The following is a 17,546-nucleotide window of genomic DNA, read 5'->3' on the forward strand; positions in this document are numbered from 1 at the left end:
AAAGGTAAGTTTGGATGATCCCTAATGGGCTGTGACCCCATGGACCAGAGCACGCCAGGCACTCCTGTCTTCCACTGCCTCCTGCAGTTTGGTCAAACTCATACTGGTAGCTTCAGGAACACTACCGGCACCACTACCGAGAAGGCCCTCTGCTTGGTTCCCTGTAACCTCACTTCTCACAGTGAGGGAACCTCCAGAAGGCCCTTGGCGCTAGACCTCAGTGTCTGGGCTGAACGATGGGGGTGGAGACGCTCCTTCAGGTATACAGGGCTGATGCAGAATGTGGATAGCAGTTCCTTGAGAGCTGAACAACATTACGGCTACCATCAAAAAAAAAAAAGGATGCCAAATGAAATATTTTGCATCATGGCACAGAAATGGAAGCAGGAAGAACTACCGACAAAAGAGGAATGGCAGATGAAATTGATGGAATACGCAGAATTGGATAAGATGACAGGGAGAATTCGAAACCAGTGGGACCAGAAATTCTTGAAAAATTGCAGTAAATATACGAGTTATCTGAAAGACAATTGTAACCAACTGACTACGCTTGTAGGACTACAAGAGGTTTTGCAAGGAGAACTATATGATATATTGCAGAAAAGATTTATGAGAATGGATTTTAAGTTATGGATTGTTAAAAGTAGTACTTAGGATAACAAAGGTAAGGTTAAGAGATGAGGTGAAAAGGTTAAGAGATGAGGTTGATGGAAGTCTCAGACTAAAATAGCCAAAATGTTGTATAAGATGAGACGAGATGATATGTTCTGTTTGGAAAATATATGTAAAAACTAATAAAAATGTATATTTAAAAAGAAAGATATATATTGCATCATTGCTTTGTGGGACACTTCCCTGATTGCAGAAGGTGCCTCTGGGAAATACTGGAATCCAAAGAATACTGTGCTGTACACTGGAAAGAAAATATTCTACTTGTCTGGCATATCTGCAGTATCTATTTTATGAGCATCCTTTTTGTGGTCCACTAGCTAACTTGTTGATTTTCCCTGTAATGCCTTACAGGCAAGTTAATGAAACAATATCATCAATGGATGTCTCAGGCCAAAGAAGAAGGCCCAATGATTCATGTGCTATTCACTGAGAGTGTGCAGCCTGCACCAAACATCCCCTTAGGTTACCTACTGCCAGGCGTGCATGTTTAAAATAAATGAAAAGTTCTCCTCCCTCCATTGCTGCTTTAAATGAGAAAATATTGTGTGTGTGCAATCCAGTGGGAATTGTTTATTTGGGCAAATTTATTGCAATATGCAACAAGGTGAGTTGCCAGCAGGAGTCTTTTCGACAAGCTCAGGAAGCATGCATGATAGAGTGGGATGGAGTTACAGGTGGGCAACAGCTCAGTGGCCAAATTTGCATTCAGATGCTGGGAAGTTCACATTGCAACCCCATAAAAAACAAATCATGGCATCAGATGGCACACCTTTAGGTCTAAAGAAACACACCATGTACTTAGTGGCAGCGTTCAGTTAAATTTGGATGAATTCTGCACTGAGCTGTATCTTCTGGGATTTAAGATGATTAGATAAATTCCAAAGGGCAAAGAAAGAGATGAGAAAAAGGAGGAAAGAGAGTTTTCTCTGACTCAGTGCACTGAATTCAAATGGCACTTAATTGGAGAAAATGAAGCAAGCGAGGATTAAAACACTTTTAGAAATTGATTTGTAATTGCACCCCCAGAAATACAAAGCAGTGTTCTGGGCAGTGTGATCTTTGTAAAATAAGTGTAAGAGCAAGTAGGTGATATGTGCAATATAAGTTATGACTGCAGCCAAAAGTGCTCTGTACATTTCCGTTGCTGGCTAAACAAACACAGCCTTGCAATGAGCACATAATCAATTCTTGTGGTAGCTGAGCAAATGGCAGCTGTAGGCAGCAAGAGGGATAGATGGAACCAGCCAATTTAGCTCTACAGGATTGCCATCTCTGGTGGTTCTCCTTCCCCTATGTAACTATGGTTCTAATTTAGGGAGATCTATGCCAATTTTAAAGGGATGCAGTGGTGCTGTGGGTTAAACCACAGAGCCTAGGACTTGCCGATCAGAAGGTCGGCGGTTCGAATCCCCAGGGCAGAGTGAGCTCCCATTGCTCAGTCCCTGCTCCTGTCAACCTAGCAGTTCGAAAGCATGTAAAAGTGCAAGTAGATAAATAGGTACCACTCTGGCGGGAAGGTAAATGGCATTTCCCTGAGCTGCTCTGGCTCACCAGAAGCGGCTTAGTCATGCTGGCCACATGACCCAGAAGCTGTCTGCGGACAAACGCCGGCTCCCTCGGCCTATAGAGCGAGATGAGCGCGCAACCCCAGAGTCGGTCACGACTGGACCTAATGGTCAGGGGTCCCTTTACCTTTTATGCCAAATTTAAAAACTTCTTTGAACACCATGCCTGTGCTGGGGTAAACACGGCAAATGCAAGGCAACGCCAAAGCTGCAGTGAGTGCCAGAAACTGTGTGCCAAATTAGAATTCCCATATCATCGTCTCTCAAGCACAACTCCTTAACAGAGTCTCCGGGCAGGCATGACATAAAGGGCAGCTGTAATGCATACTGTTAAGGAATTAACATAGCAAGTAGTTCATACATCTGCTGAGCCATTCTGCGTCCACAGTTGTTCATCCAGACATCCAATCTTAACAGAGATGAACTTTGCATGCCTGCCCAGATTCAAGCATGCTGCAGGATAGAAAAAAAAGTCTTGCAACAACCAGACTTGCAAGTCCATTTTTTCACCACCTGCAGATGAGTGCAATTTCTGCACAGACCCAAGCCTTATCCAGTATGAAAACCAAACCAAACCAGCACTCCTTTAACACACACACACAACTCTGTCTCTTTTTCAAACACACACACAATTCTACAGAAAAGTCTTCTGCCTATAAGGAAGCTAACATGAATAGCCGTTCATAAAACCGAGCAGAGATGGTGAAAAACAGCACGAGAATTCAACCTGATCACGGCTCCCCTGATATGATTAAGTGGCAATAAAAACATAAAATAAAGGTACCTTGGTGTTAATGGGTCTGACAGTCTCTTCATAGGTATTTCTCCAGCACAGAGTCTTGCTTACCTAAACATCACCATTCAGCTCAAATGAAATGCCTTGATTTGCTGAACTGACAAGCTGGGGCACAGCAATCTCTCTCTCTCTCGCTCTCTCCCTCTGTGTGTGTGTTTTTCCCTCCTTAAAAAAAATGTAGTTGGATCTAAGCCACTATAGTTACTATTTATTTTAAACACTGAGGGGCCGTTGGGGAAATAACCCATTTCTTCCTCCTCTTATGGCTGAGCCAACATCTACTCTCCCATGACTTTAAGGGGGAAAGAAGAAGAAGGAATTTTGTGCTATAAATAAATTAGAGGAATGCATGAAAGTTGTAAATATTGCTAATTTAGTAATGCACTTTATAGGGCTTTTACTGGAGCTCCAGCTGCAGGCAAACCCAGTTCTTCTGAGCAGAAAATAGGTTCTTGCTTGCAGGTTGCAGACCTACTTGGCCTAGGAAACCTTTTCAGCAGCCCCTTCCCTTCTGCTCGGGTTACATTACAGCAGCCACAGGGATTGACAGCCTCGGGCAGGGATGGGAAACTTGTGGCTTCTAGATGTTGGACTACAACTCCCAGAATCTCTGAATATTGGTTGGAAGTGGATAGTATTTTGAGTCCAACATCTGGAGGGCCACAGGTTCTCCATCCTTGGCTAACGGCAACTTTTTAAAAAAGAAAACATGACCTCCAGGCATGATGCCTAGCAGCACTTAGTGCATGGACTGATAGCACAAAATAGTGAATTTCCCTGCCTATCATTCTAGCTATATTTCCACTGGAGATGCTCAGTATCTGGTTTCCTATGTTCCCTTATGTATTCCTATGAATTTAACTGGTTTGTAACATTAACATTTTTACTTTTCTAAATTATGTTTATATCCCACCATTCTTCCAAGGAGGTTATGGTGACATGAATAGTTTTGCAACATCCCATCCTGGTTTCACCCTCACAAAACCCCTGTGAGGTAGGCCAGGCAGAGAGAGAGAGAGAGAGAGAGAGAGAGAGAGAGAGAGAGAGAGACCTAGTATCACCCAGGGACACTCTGACCACCACAACACACAAGGTAAGAATTTTCCCTACTCGCGATACAACACCATGAGGTGAGCTATTTGTCCTGAAATTATTACAGTGGTACCTTGGGTTACATACGCTTCAGGTTACATATGCTTCAGGTTACAGACTCCGCTAACCCAGAAATAGTGCTTCAGGTTAAGAACTTTGCTTCAGGATGAGAACAGAAAATGTGCTCTGGCGGCGCGGCGGCAGCAGGAGGCCCCATTAGCTAAAGTGGTGCTTCAGGTTAAGAACAGGTTCAGGTTAAGAACGGAACTCCGGACCAAATTAAGTACTTAACCCGAGGTACCACTGTACTCACAATTTAAAACAAGACCTTTTCCCATTTTTTGCCTTTGCACCTGCCTGGTCAACACTCAGACCAGGCAGCTGCCATTGTCGGCACATGCGAAGAAGTTGATTACTTAGTCTGCATGGGTTTCTCCCAACGGCAGTAAGTGACTTGATATTCTTGTAAGCAGGAATGTAAGTTACATAAATGAATGGAGCGCCCTTACCCACAACCCTTAGAGCAAATAGTGGCGCTGTGGTCTAAACCACTGAGTCTCTTGGGCTTGCCAATCAGAAGGTTGGTGGTTCAAATCCCCGGGATGGGGTGAGCTCTGTCCCAGCTCCTGCCAACCTAGCAGTTCGAAAGCATGCCAGTGCAGGTAGATAAATGTGTCGGGAAGGTAAACGGCGTTTCTGTGCGCTCTGGCTTACATCACAGTGTTGCATTGCGCCAGAAGCTGGCCACATGACCCGGAAAGCTGTCTGTGGACAAACGCCGGCTCCCTCGGCCTGAAAGCGAGATGAGCGCCACAACCCCATAGTCGCCTTTGACTGGACTTAACCATCCGGGAGTCCTTTACCTTTAAATAGCAGGGTGCATGAATCATGGTAATGTGACCTTGCTAAAAGAAAACACACATTGGGGAGTGGGGAGCGGAGACAACAACCCCAAACCCAACTATATGGGGTAGGATCCTCATGAATGACAAACTCTCCAGACAATTTTTGGTCAGGAAAAATAATGCTCATGGGCTGGAAAACAGGCCCTTAGAGCTACCCCTACTCCAAATCTTTAATTGACCTTTGTTTAGATGAATCCAAGTCCTGATGAAGGAGGGTGGAAACTGAACATTCACAGTCTTCTTGGTGAGTTCTCAATCTTTAGTTCATTACTGTCCCTAAGGTATTGTGACGTGGAGGATGAAATGGATGCTGGCTGACTGCGAGTTTCAAATGAGTGCTTCTCCTCTTGGAGGGAGGATTAGGAATAAAGTGCCAAACTGCAGCAACAGGGGCCTCCTCAAAAGCAGCAGTCATCACCCATCTGGCAGATGGCTCTGCCTGCTGTCAGGGGACATGCTAGCTCCACTTTCTCCTTCTCCACATGGGGCTCCATGTTTGTAAATATGGAGCATATGCAAGCAGCCAGGCATGGAGCCTGGTACGGCGACTCTCAGCATCCACGGAAAGAAAGAAAGGGAAGATTGCAAGGTTGCCTACCTCTGCAGGCAACAATTCCCAAGAAGCAGGGCAAAGACGCATGTGTGCAAAAGCACTACGAGCCAGTTTAGAACTGTCAAAACAATGCAACCTCATCCCCCCCCCCCCCCGATTGTTTGATGATGATGCTATTTGGGCCACAGGGAGTTTGCACATCACTGGTTTCCTCCCACCCCCACCCCACAAATTCCACCTATTTGATGGCCATCTTGCTAGTATAATTGAATGGAGCTGTTGTCAATCCCAATCATCTTTCAGTGCTCATTCACAGAACTTAAGTGGATTGATTTTTTTGGTTGTTGGTTTTTGTTTTTTTAAAAATGGGCTTGTTACAATTTCTAAGGTACATTACACTTCACATGGGTGTGCAGTGGGAATGAAAATGGTCTTTGCATTTTTAAGCTTCTCCCTGCTGCCACAAAGATGAGAAAGATGCTCTTTTAAGAATATGAGATGCTAAAGAACCTGGCAGATGCCCTGAATCAGATGTCCCAAATCACATTCCACTAATGGTGGACCAGCCACATCTATGGCATAAGCAGATGTGCCTGAGATGATCTCCAAGTGCTCCCTAGGACTTCGTAATGAGACCAATCAGCAATCTGCTCACATGGCAAAGGCACAGTTGGGGCCTTTTGCAGAATTTACATAAAATTTAATGACATCTAAGAGAGACTAAATGACGCTTGGTTTTATTGCACTTGTCCAAGCTTTTTTGGCTTTTACTGAACGACAGAGGTTATATTTGTTTGAATGGCAGACTCGCTGTCGTTTGTTCTGCCCAGTCCAGCAGGTTTTTCAAAGACTGATTTCAGTTGCCAGTTCGTCATCATATGCTTGAATCTGGAACATATGTTTTCTAAATAAAATGGGAGGTGAAACCAACCCTCTCTCTCTTTTTGGCATAGACGGCATGGTAGATAATTATATTATCCAACTTGCCCATTATTTTCATTGATTCAGAGTTCTCGAGTGAGCTGTAAATCATACCACTTCTCATGTTCAGCTATTACTCTGACATCTTAGCTGGTGGGATTCTAAATTATAACATTTCTTGGCCTGTCTTCTGGAAAATGCATTGTTTTACCTTCCCCTGTAGAAAAACCTGCTTGTATGTCCATGACCAAGATGGTTTTCTGACAATAGGTAAGTGAAATCAAATCCTCTTGCTGTGGCCACTGAGGATCTGTGGACATCTAGGCACAGACATAACACATGAATGGGGCATGGGTGGGGAACATTCCCTCCAGTTCAAGGTAGCATGGCTAGCAGTTAGGGATGATGGGAGCTGTAGCCTGGCAACCTTTATTACAGAATAACAGACTTTAAAGTGAGAAGGGACCATGAAGGTCATCTAGTTCAACCCCCTGCAATCTTTCACCCAACGTGGGATTTGAACCCACAACCCAGAGGTTAAGAGTCTTTTAGTTTTTGTTATTGTTGGGAATGTGGCGAGATCCAGGGCAGACTAAAGGTTGGATTTCTTCACATAGTGCATAGTTTAATTATGGAATCTAACAATCTCCTTTCCCTTCCTCCCCCACAACAAACACTCTGTGAGGTGAGTGAGGCTGAGAGACTTCAGAGAAGTATGAGTAGCCCAAGGTCACCCAGCAGCTGCATGTGGAGGAGCGGGGAAGCGAACCCGGTTCACCAGATTACGAGTCCACTGCTCTGAACCACTACACCACACTGTTATGTCTATGCATATTCATGTGCTCTGCCACTATGGACCTTTCCACGCCTATGTCATTTGTATCTCCTAGCTATTAATTTTGTCTGCCAAGTAGCTGGATGGAAAGCAAGTGCTTCTTCACATACAAGTTGCTTTTGCATCCCTGTGTACCTTTACTGATGTGTTAATTATTCTTCATAATGGGAAACAGCCCTTTCCCCTTCATCTGCTGGAACTCCCTCTCCTCAATTCCTGCCAAACACAATGGTGAATGTATCCAAGTTCTCAGCCATAAAAGAAATCTAGCTGATTCCCACACACTTTCATAACCAGAACCCAGTCCAAACATCTGTAGTTCACATACAGCTAGAACCTGCTTTTTAGAGAAAAGAGAGCACTCTGGGGACCCGTGCTAAGCCAGAACATGTGAAGTGTCCCTGCATTCAACTCCATGGACACACCTGCACTCCTGCAGTTGATCAGCATCTGTGGTAGCCTGAGGATGGAAGGGGAACCTGAATTCTCCAGAGGGAAGTAGGGGAAGCATTGGCTCAAAATGTGAAGCTTGGCCCTGCTTCCCAATGCACAACCAAAAGTCACAGTATATATGTATAACAATTTAAAATAAACACAGACATGATGTTATGGTTTATATGACAGCCGGGGAGAAGGTTTGCAGGCTTTTTCATTCTCAGCACCGTTTGTACAGCACTTTTAAAGTGCAAAATAACCTCTCAAAATTGACCACTCTTATTTGTGGGCAAAGAAACTGGGAGGATAATTTCACTAAACATTTCCAGGAGGAGGATAAACTCCACAACTGTTTCTTTTTTAAGTACAACATAATTTTAAGTACAACATAATTTTTCATCGTATACAATATTTTAGACTTCTGCCAACACCTCTGATGATTTTCCGTTCTTTATCACTTATTCTGCATTTCTTAATTTTATATTACATTTAATTGTCCTTAACTAATAAATCTCTTCCTAGTCTTTCTTGCATTGTTTCAAATAATCCACCTTACAAAACTTCTTGCAGTCCTACTAGCGTAATCTGTTGGTCACAATTACTTTTCAAATAGTTCATATATTTACTCCAGTCTTCTAAGAATCTCTGATCTCGCAAGTTTCGAAGGTTTCCACAACTGTTTCTTAAGGATGAGGCTCAGCATTAGCTGTGGCTGTAGCTGTAACCCACTCCCAAGGTTCTCTCAAAATTGACCACTCTTATTTGTCGGCAAAGAAACTGGGAGGGTCATTTCACCAAACATTTCCAGGAGGAGGACAAACTCCACAACTGTTTCTTTTTTCTTTTATTTTTAGTATTTTTATTGTTTTTTACCAAATAAGTTCCAACAGTCATACAGCACACTTTTTCATCGTATACAATATTTTAGACTTCTGTCAACACCTCTGATGGTTTTCTGTTCTTTATCACTTAGTCTGCATATCTTAATTTTATATTACATTTAATTGCCCTTAACTAATAAATCTCTTCCTAGTCTTTCTTGCATTATTGCAAATAATCCACCTTACAAAACTTCTTGCAGTCCTACTAGCATAATCTGTTCGTCACAATTACTCCCAAGGTTTCACAGAATCGCAGAACTGTAGAATTGGAAGGGACCTCAAGCCTGAGTCTAGTCCAACCTCCTGCAATCTCAGCCAAAGCATTCCTGACAGATGGCCATCCAACTTCTGCTCAAAAACCTCCAAGGAAGGAGCGTCCAGAACCTTCCAAGGGAGACCATTCCACTGTCAAACAGCTCTCAAGGTCAGAAAGTTCTGCCTGATCTTTAGGCAGAATCTCCTTTCTTGTAACTTGAAGCCATTGGTTCAGGCCCTAGCCTCCAGTGCAGGACAAAACAAGCTTGCTCCATCTTCCATGGAATACTTGAAGATGGCTATCATACCACATCTGGGGTTGTGTTCAAGAATATAAGAAGCGTCCCTGCTGGATCAAGGCCAATGGCCCATCTAATCTAGCATCCTGTTCCCATAGTGTCAGGAGCAGGACAGCAATAAAACACCCGGTGTCAGAGTTCTTTATTCAAGGTAACAGTACAGGCCTAGTGATCACAACAACTCTTCCCAGTAGGTCTTGCCCCAGTGAGGTGGCTGTGAGGACTGAAGGTCCCCGCTTTCCCATCACTCTCTAGGGCTCTTTCCCCAGGTCCTCCCTCAGCAACCTGAGGCTCCTTCGTCTTGTCTCTCATTGCTCCACACTCTTCATTCCTCCCTTGGAGACCGGGGGAGGAGGGGAGCTGGCCGCAGCAGGATGGGAAGACTCCCTGGATTCTTCAGCAGCCAGCCTCATCTCTGCCTCTTGGTCTCCCTCCTCTCCAGCCACCAACTGGTGCCTCCCACCACTCCTCAGCATCCAGCCAGGCCACGACACATAATGGCCACCCAGATGCATACAGGAAGCCTGAAAACAGGACCTGAGTACAACAGCACTCTCGCAACTTCAGATTCCCAGCTACAGAGGCGCAGTGCCTCCAACAGTGGAGGTAGAACACAATCAATAGCAACTGTGCTGGCAGCCTGACCAGCATTTTGCATCCTCCAAAATGCCCAGGACCCAACAGGACTCTGGGATATTGCAGATGCCAGTAGAATGGCAGTTGCCACAAGAAACTGGTAGAGAATATTCAGAGAAAAGTCTGCAAAGTGGTTGTTTGTTTGTGTTTGTGTGTGTGTGTGTGTGTGTGTGTGTGTGTGCTTAGGCATATGTGGTGCCGGGTTGCAAAGATCCACCCAGTGCCCCCCCCCCCGTTGCCCAGTCCTAGGCATGCAGGAGGTCAGAGCCGCCCGCCCGCCTCAGCGTCTCAATGGCTTGGTCACCCCTGTTCTCGTGGCGCAGAGCTGCCCACAGCAGAAGAGCCCACCGCAGCGCTCCAACCGACAGGCGGGCTCTTCCCCGGACTCAACTCTTGGGACCCGGACTCTCAGCCTGGCACCCCTGAGAGCCCGGCGCCTGAGTGCCCTGCACCCCTAGTGCCTATGGGTAAGACAGCCATGTGTGTGTGTGTGTGTGTGTGTGTGTGTGTGTGTGTGTGTGTCTGATGGAAAGAGATCTCAGTGCAGCCACTGTGTGTGTCACAAGTTAAGGGAAAGACATGGCTAGCCTGTGAAGTCCCACAACACCCATCCAAGCATTCTTTCAATGTGTGTTGAGGATTGTCTAACCCTCCTCCCTCCCAACATGTCAGCCAAAATGGTCTCCTGCTAGCATCTGAGCTGCTGCAAACTTGCTCCACCACACAGGTCTCCAGACACTTCCCATGAAAGTGACAATACTAATTCCCTAATTCTTGGGGATTCAAACAGTGCGCTCGCTTGTCGAATTGGGATGCTGATCAGACAGCCACAGAAACTGGCGATGCTTGACATCCCCACAGACTGAACTGTTTACTTGTAAGATGATCCATCTTTAAGATGACATGGAGACAATCTTTATCGTCTTCCTGTTATGAGGTGTAGTGCAGGGGATGGGCGGCAATATTTTAGCTAATGGCTAACGCCATCAAAACCTGAATTATCTTTGTCAGCAACTGCTGCGAAAGATGTTGTGACTGCCCACAACCACAGCTGCTTATCATAGCCAGAGTTAATTAAGGGAAATGTGAAATGGAGGTGGCAGTGGTGCAATGATTTTCTTCAAGGCTTTTGTAAACAAATCTTGCCTATGGAACCAAAATCCTCACCCTTAAAATATTTATAAGCTCCCCCCCTTCCCCATCTCCTTTCCCTTAAACTAAACCAACCCATCTGAAATATTCTGTGCGCGTGATTTAACACCAGAATGAAATTTTCCAAAGTGTGAAAGCGAGCGAGGCATTCTAGAACACAGCACAGAGTTTATTTTTCCTCTTTTCCTTAGAAGAAAAATAAAAATCAGTTGTGTTGGTTTTTCATTTCTTGGAAAGCTTCCTAATGTTTATTTGGCTTGTCACAACTCAAGTGACTTGGCACAGACAACCTCAATTTGTCATTTTCTGTTGGTCTTAATGACTGCTGGTGCTCTCAGCAGCTCAGAGTAATGTGTGACTGCAAGAGAGAAAGGGAGGGAGGGAAAGAGAAACACTCAGCTGAATTCATAGGAACACCGGGAGCGGGCTTCTACCAAGGCAGACCATGGGTCTATCAAGCTCAGTATTGCCCATGCCAGAGTTTCCCAGAGTGGTTGCTGTTGGCCCAGTTGGGGTCAGAGGGACTCTGCAGGAAGTGGACACAGACCTGGGTGTCAAAAAGGAGCTGAAATGTCTTCGGGGTAGAAAATCAGTTTATGAGATAAAGTGCAAAAAGTTTAATTAGGGACTATGAGGCTCAAAAATGAAGGACATGGGTGTGTATTATTATTATTATTATTATTATTACAGTGGTACCTCAGGTTAAGAACTTAATTCGTTCCGGAGGTCTGTTCTTAACCTGAAACTGTTCTTAACCTGAAGCACCACTTTAGCTAATGGGGCCTCCTGCTGCCGCCGCGCAATTTCTGTTCTCATCCTGAAGCAAAGTTCTTAACCTGAGGTACTATTTCTGGGTTAGCAGAGTCTGTAACCTGAAGTGTCTGTAACCTGAGGTACCACTGTATTATTATTATTATTATTATTATTATTATTATTATTATTATTATTATTTCCCCCCACCTTTTTCCCAATCCAGGACTCAGTGTGGTGTACAAAGAGAAAATAGAAAAAGCTAACAACACAGAAAAGACCATCTTTAAAATGTAACAAAACACTATGCAAATTAAAATGATATTTAAAAGGCCCATATAAGAAGCCATATAATATATCCATATGATATAAGAAAGAACCACATAAACACAGACAATGACACAGACAAAAACCATCCCAGTACCAGCCTTTTCCTCAAAGAAGTACAGAGTGTGCCTCCCTTGCCTCATAGGTCAGCCGGTAATTTGAGGATGAGGTGCTTTGCAAGTCTCTACTCTTCAGCCCCAGAAAAGCGACAAAGCTAGGAACCTCCAATAAGTCGCCTTAGAGGGTCAGCAATGTGGGAATGTTCAGGGTGGCAGGAGAGGATATATTGTCTATTGATATCCTTCCTAACTTGCACTAGCAAGTTCCTTTACAGTGGTACCTCTGGATGCGAACAGGATCCGTTCCGGAGCCCCGTTCACATCCTGAGCAGAATGCAACCCGCGTCTGTGCGTGCGCGGGTCGCGATTCACCACTTCTGCTCAGTACGCCATTTTGAGCGTCTAAGCATGTGCAAGTGTCGAAACCCGGAAGTAACCCGTTCCGTTACTTCCGGGTCGCCACGGAACGCAACCTGAAAATGCTCAACCTGAGGCTACTTTAACCCAAGGTATGATTGTACTTAGCAGAGTGCATTCGCTTTTACACAGCAGAAAACTAGTTGCAAACTCGTGTGTGAGTTTCTTAAGACAATACACAATTCAGTCTGGCTTGTCCAGATTGAAATGTGTTCTAATATTTTCCTGGTAAGACCCCTTGAATCCCTCCTAAAAGAATAAAGACACCGCAGTCTTATTCATAAGTAACAAAAAGAAAGTTTACTCACGATCAGGCAGAGCACAGTGTGATGCCTGAAGGCAGGCTTCAGGATTAAAGTTTCAAACATCTACAAACAGGTATACTCCATAAGGGAGATTTACCTAGTGACTGCAGACTAGCAGTCCAGTAGTTCACAGGACAAAAGGAAGATGGAAAAGAGAGGGAAGAGTTGGCCTTTTACCAGGTCTGGAAAGGTCACGCCCACCCACTAGTCACATGCAAGGAAGAATGCTCCAGGCCAGGAGGAACAGGAAGTTTTGACGGGCTGGATCAAACATTCCCTTATATGGCATAGCTGTCAACTTACAGATTTGAAAATAAGGGACCAGCAGTCTTGAAAATAAGGGATCAGCAGCCAAAATAAGGGGTTTTTCGGGCACAGGTATGTTCAACTTCTGAGCCCCTCCGAGCCAAAGGCAAAAGCCCAGCCAGCAGCCAAACGAAGCCTCAAGCGGTGGTTCCCACAGCGCAGCAACCCGGCAAAGGGGATGCAGCAAAGAAAACCACCGTCACCTCTCTGCTGGGAAGCGCTGAGCAAAGGCGAGTCCCCAGGCAACGCGGCCGATTTGATCGGCACAAGGCATGCAAGCTCAACCCCCCAGTTGTTCTTAGACTCCTTATTGGGTGAGCAACGCAGCCAAGCAACACAGTTGGAGCCTCCCTCCTCCCTGGCCGGCAGGGAGGGAGGGAGAGGAGCTGCTTCCTCTGAAACCCGGGAAATTTAAGGGACATCATCAATATGGGACAGCAGCAGGACACGGCGTTGGGATAAGGGAGTTTCCCACCAAATAAGGGACGGTTGACAGCTATGTTGCATGCCCACTCTAGGAAAACAAGGAATGTTGTATTTGACTGCTCCCAGTGAATTACATCCCACAAGCAGTCCACGCTTAGCTTGTTTCGGTGATGACTTGTGGCGGCCTGATGTGCTGAAGTGGGGTAGGAACCAAAGAGTCCACTTAGTATTAAAAACAGAAATCAGACTAGAACTGAAAGAATCTCATGAGTGACAGAAGAACATATATTTAAAAACTCACAACTTTTGAGCGCAAAAAGAGTTTGATGCCAGCAGCTTTGCTCTCTGCTCTGAATCAATAGCATGCCCACTGCTAAAAGGGCTGGGCTCAAACCACTGCTGCCTCTGGTTAATGGTATCAGAAAGGTTGATCTCAGTGCAGGATGAAAAAGGTCAAAATCAAATTACTTCGGATCAATCGCAACATCACAGCCTGGGAAAGCACTCCATCGATTGTGTACATTTTCCTTTTATGAGCTTCTGTGTATCTTTTAATACCACCGACTCATCATGTAATGCAACAGCAGTCTTCTTTGGCAGTGCTTAGAAATGAAGTTGTTAAGCAAGGTTTGCAGAGGGCAAGCAATATCCCAGAGCTTTGATTTTAAAACAAAACACAACACTGCCTGTGTGAGAGAGAATGGAAAAAGACAGAAAACTGCGTAATATATGTTCAGAAAAGTTAAAGGCATTATAAAGGGATGACTAGATAAGCCTATTTTCATTCTGTGTTGGTTTCACAGATACTTAATTAATTGTATTTTCCATCCTGGTTTCTTTTTTTCTGTATCAAAATTACTGTGCACACACATTTTGTAACCATTTCCCCCCTAAAAAACACATTTTGGGCATGCATTTCTCCATAGTCTCCTATCCTAACCCCATTTACCTGACAGTAAGGACCATTTAATTCAGTCAAACCTATTTTTCAGTACACGTGGTTAGGACTATGCTGCTAAACGTCGTGGGGATTCGAACCGCCGACCTTCTGATCGGCAAGTCCTAGGCTCTGTGGTTTAACCCACAGTGCCACCCGCGTCCCAATAGCTTGCTTAGATAGCTTTAAAAGAGGACTAGCAAATTCATGGAGGATAGGGCTGCCATGGGCTATAGGCATGACAATCTCCAAGATCAGGGGTAGCTGCGTCAAGCAGCAAATGGGTCACATGCCCACGTCTGCAGCTTACCAGTGGTATGACAACAACTCCTAATGGGTTTTGAGCAGAGTCTGCTGCAATGGAAAAGCCATCCCTTATATTGGTTTCCTCCGGCCTGGATTGGTGCACAGCCCTGCCTGTCTGTGGTTCCCCAGTTATTCCATTAGTACTCAAGTGAATCTAATCACTTTGCCACGAGTCGTTGAGCTAATAGGCTTTATCATCTAGGATGCACGGGGAACAGCTGTTTATTTTAGTGGTATTTGAAGTCATTAAACAGCTACTACTTAATCATTTTGCTTAAAAAATGGTAAAAAGGTATAACCCTTTAGGTGTGGGAAATGTGGTGTGCAGAAATTGCTCGCTTGCTTTCAGGCAGTTTCCTGCCATTAGGAAGAAGTTCTAATTCAATCAGTGAATGTGCTTAGCGGCAGGCCAGTCATTTTAGCACATGCGGAGGCCCCGGTAATTTGTGGCCTTACTGGGTGGATAAGAATTGATCAATGTTTTCCTTCCCAGAACTGCAAAAAAACACCCTTTCGCAATTTTCAGAGGCTTAGCTGGGTTATTCTGTCGCAGCGAAAACAACCCAGAGTCACGCGGCACCTTGAGAGACTAACAAACTTGTTATTCCGAGTATCGCCCTTTGCAAACTAGAGCCCACTTCATCAAATGGAACTTCGTCAGATGTTTTTGCATTTACATTTCATCCATTTTAAATGTCGGCTGGATCAGGTCAAAGGGCCTGTCTATCCAGTGCCCTAATTCCTGTAGCAGCCAATCAGATGCCTATAAAAAGTCCAAAATCAGGGCATGAAGGCAACTGCTCTCTCACACTGATGTCTCCCAGAAACTCATATTCAGAGGCATGACTGTTTGCACATAGCAATATTAGTTAATACTGTAGTTGCTGATAGTTTGGATCTCTGTGAATGTGTCTAACCCACTTAAAAAGTTGTGCAAGCTACTAGCCATCACATTGCCACAACTTGTGACCATGAATCCCATAGTTTTATCAAGAAGCAAAGATCACCAGTGTTGAAGCAATGACTCTTCAACATCAACTTCGTTGGACTGGTCATGTTGTGCGGATGACTGAAGGTCGTCTTCTAAAGCAACTACTCTATTCCAAACTTTAAAATGGAAAGCGTAATGCTGGTGGTCAACTAAAGAGGTTTAAAGACTGTCTCAAGGCAAATCTTTAAAAATGTAGTATAAACACCGACAACTGGGAAACACTTGCCTGCGAGTGCTCCAGTTGGAGAACAGCCTTTACCAAAGGTGTCATGGACTTTGAAGACACTTGAACTCAGAACACAAGGGAGAAACATGCTAAGAGGAAGACACGCTTGGCAAATCCACACCGTGATCAACTACCACCTGGAAACCAATGTCCCCACTGTGGGAGGATGTGTGGATCCAGAATTGGCCTCCATAGTCACTTACGGACTCATTGTTAAAACCGTGTTTATGGAAGACAATCTTACTCGACTATGAGTGATCGCCAAAGAAGAAGAGAAGAAGAAAAAGACTATGCACATTGTGAAGAAACATCTCCTTTGGTCAGCTTAATTGGTTGGCACCCACTTCTAGTTTTATGGGGGGGGGGAGGAAATATCTCTATGTCCACTTTTTCGACACCATCTGCACTATACGTTTAAAATAGTCTTGTACTGTTGTGTTTCCCCCACAAAGAATCCTAGGAACTAGTCTGCTAAGGGTGCTGAGAGTGGTTAGGAAACCCCCATGCCCTCCTCAAAGAGCTACATTTCTCAGAGTGTTTTAAACAGTAAACACCTTTTCCCAGGGAACTGTAGCTCTATGAGGGAAATAGGGCTCTCCTAACAAATCTCAGCATTCGTAACAAACTGAAGTTGCCATGATTCTTTGGGGGAAAGCATAGCTGTTTACAGTGATTTAAATATTGCTTTAAATGTATAGTACAGTTGGAGAGTAGGGACGCAGGTGGCGCTGTGGGTTAAAGCCTCAGCGCCTAGGACTTGCCGATCGAAAGGTCGGCGGTTCGAATCCCTGCGGCGGGGTGCGCTCCCGCTGCTCGGTCCCAGCGCTGCCAACCTAGCAGTTCGAAAGCACCTCCGGGTGTAAGTAGATAAATAGGGACCGCTTACCAGCGGGAAGGTAAACGGCGTTTCCGTGTGCAGCTCTGGCTCGCCAGAGCAGCGATGTCACGCTGGCCACGTGACCCGGAAGTGTCTCCGGACAGCGCTGGCCCCTGGCCTCTTGAGTGAGATGGGCGCACAACCCCAGAGTCTGTCAAGACTGGCCCGTACGGGCAGGGGTACCTTTACCTTTACCTTTACAGTTGGAGAGTATCATGCCATTTCCCCAATCCGTCTTTTTTCCCTAAGCTAAAATGTCCCAAACATTATAATCGTTTCATGCAGGGAAATTGCTCCTCCAGTCCTTTAGTCAATATGGTAATAATAATAATAATAATAATAATAATAATAATAATAATTCATTTATACCATGTCCATCTGGTTGGGTTGCCCAAGCCACTCTGGGAAGCTTCCAAAACATAAACACATAATGAAACATCAAACATTAATAGTAATAATCTGATCAAATATAAAAGGCACAATAACTTTAAAATAAACAACTTATATCAAACAAAGAAGCATTCAACAATCCATCAGAATCTAATAGCAAACAGTAAAATTAAACATCAGCAAATAATAATTAAACAGTTCAACCACAATAAAGAATTACCAATCTATAATC

The 17,546-nt window shown here is 44.6% G+C and overlaps 1 protein-coding gene across 6 annotated transcripts in view; it reads right to left on the minus strand.

The window, feature by feature from the left end:
• Nucleotides 1-17,546, minus strand: part of ARHGAP24 (Rho GTPase activating protein 24) — a 415,266-nt gene that overhangs the window by 163,037 nt on the left and 234,683 nt on the right. The window contains exon 1 of one of the 6 annotated variants that reach the window (XM_083756504.1): nucleotides 3,022-3,161. The exons of 4 other annotated variants lie outside the window; for them this stretch is intronic. The gene's annotated coding sequence lies outside the window, so the exon portion shown is untranslated. Of the gene's footprint in view, nucleotides 1-3,021; nucleotides 3,162-17,546 lie in introns of those variants that run through there. One more of the 6 variants, XM_083756505.1, reaches the window with a different exon arrangement.

This window comes from Podarcis gaigeae (assembly GCF_964106915.1).
Source record: "Podarcis gaigeae genome assembly, chromosome: 9".
NCBI classification, from domain to species: domain Eukaryota; kingdom Metazoa; phylum Chordata; class Lepidosauria; order Squamata; family Lacertidae; genus Podarcis; species Podarcis gaigeae.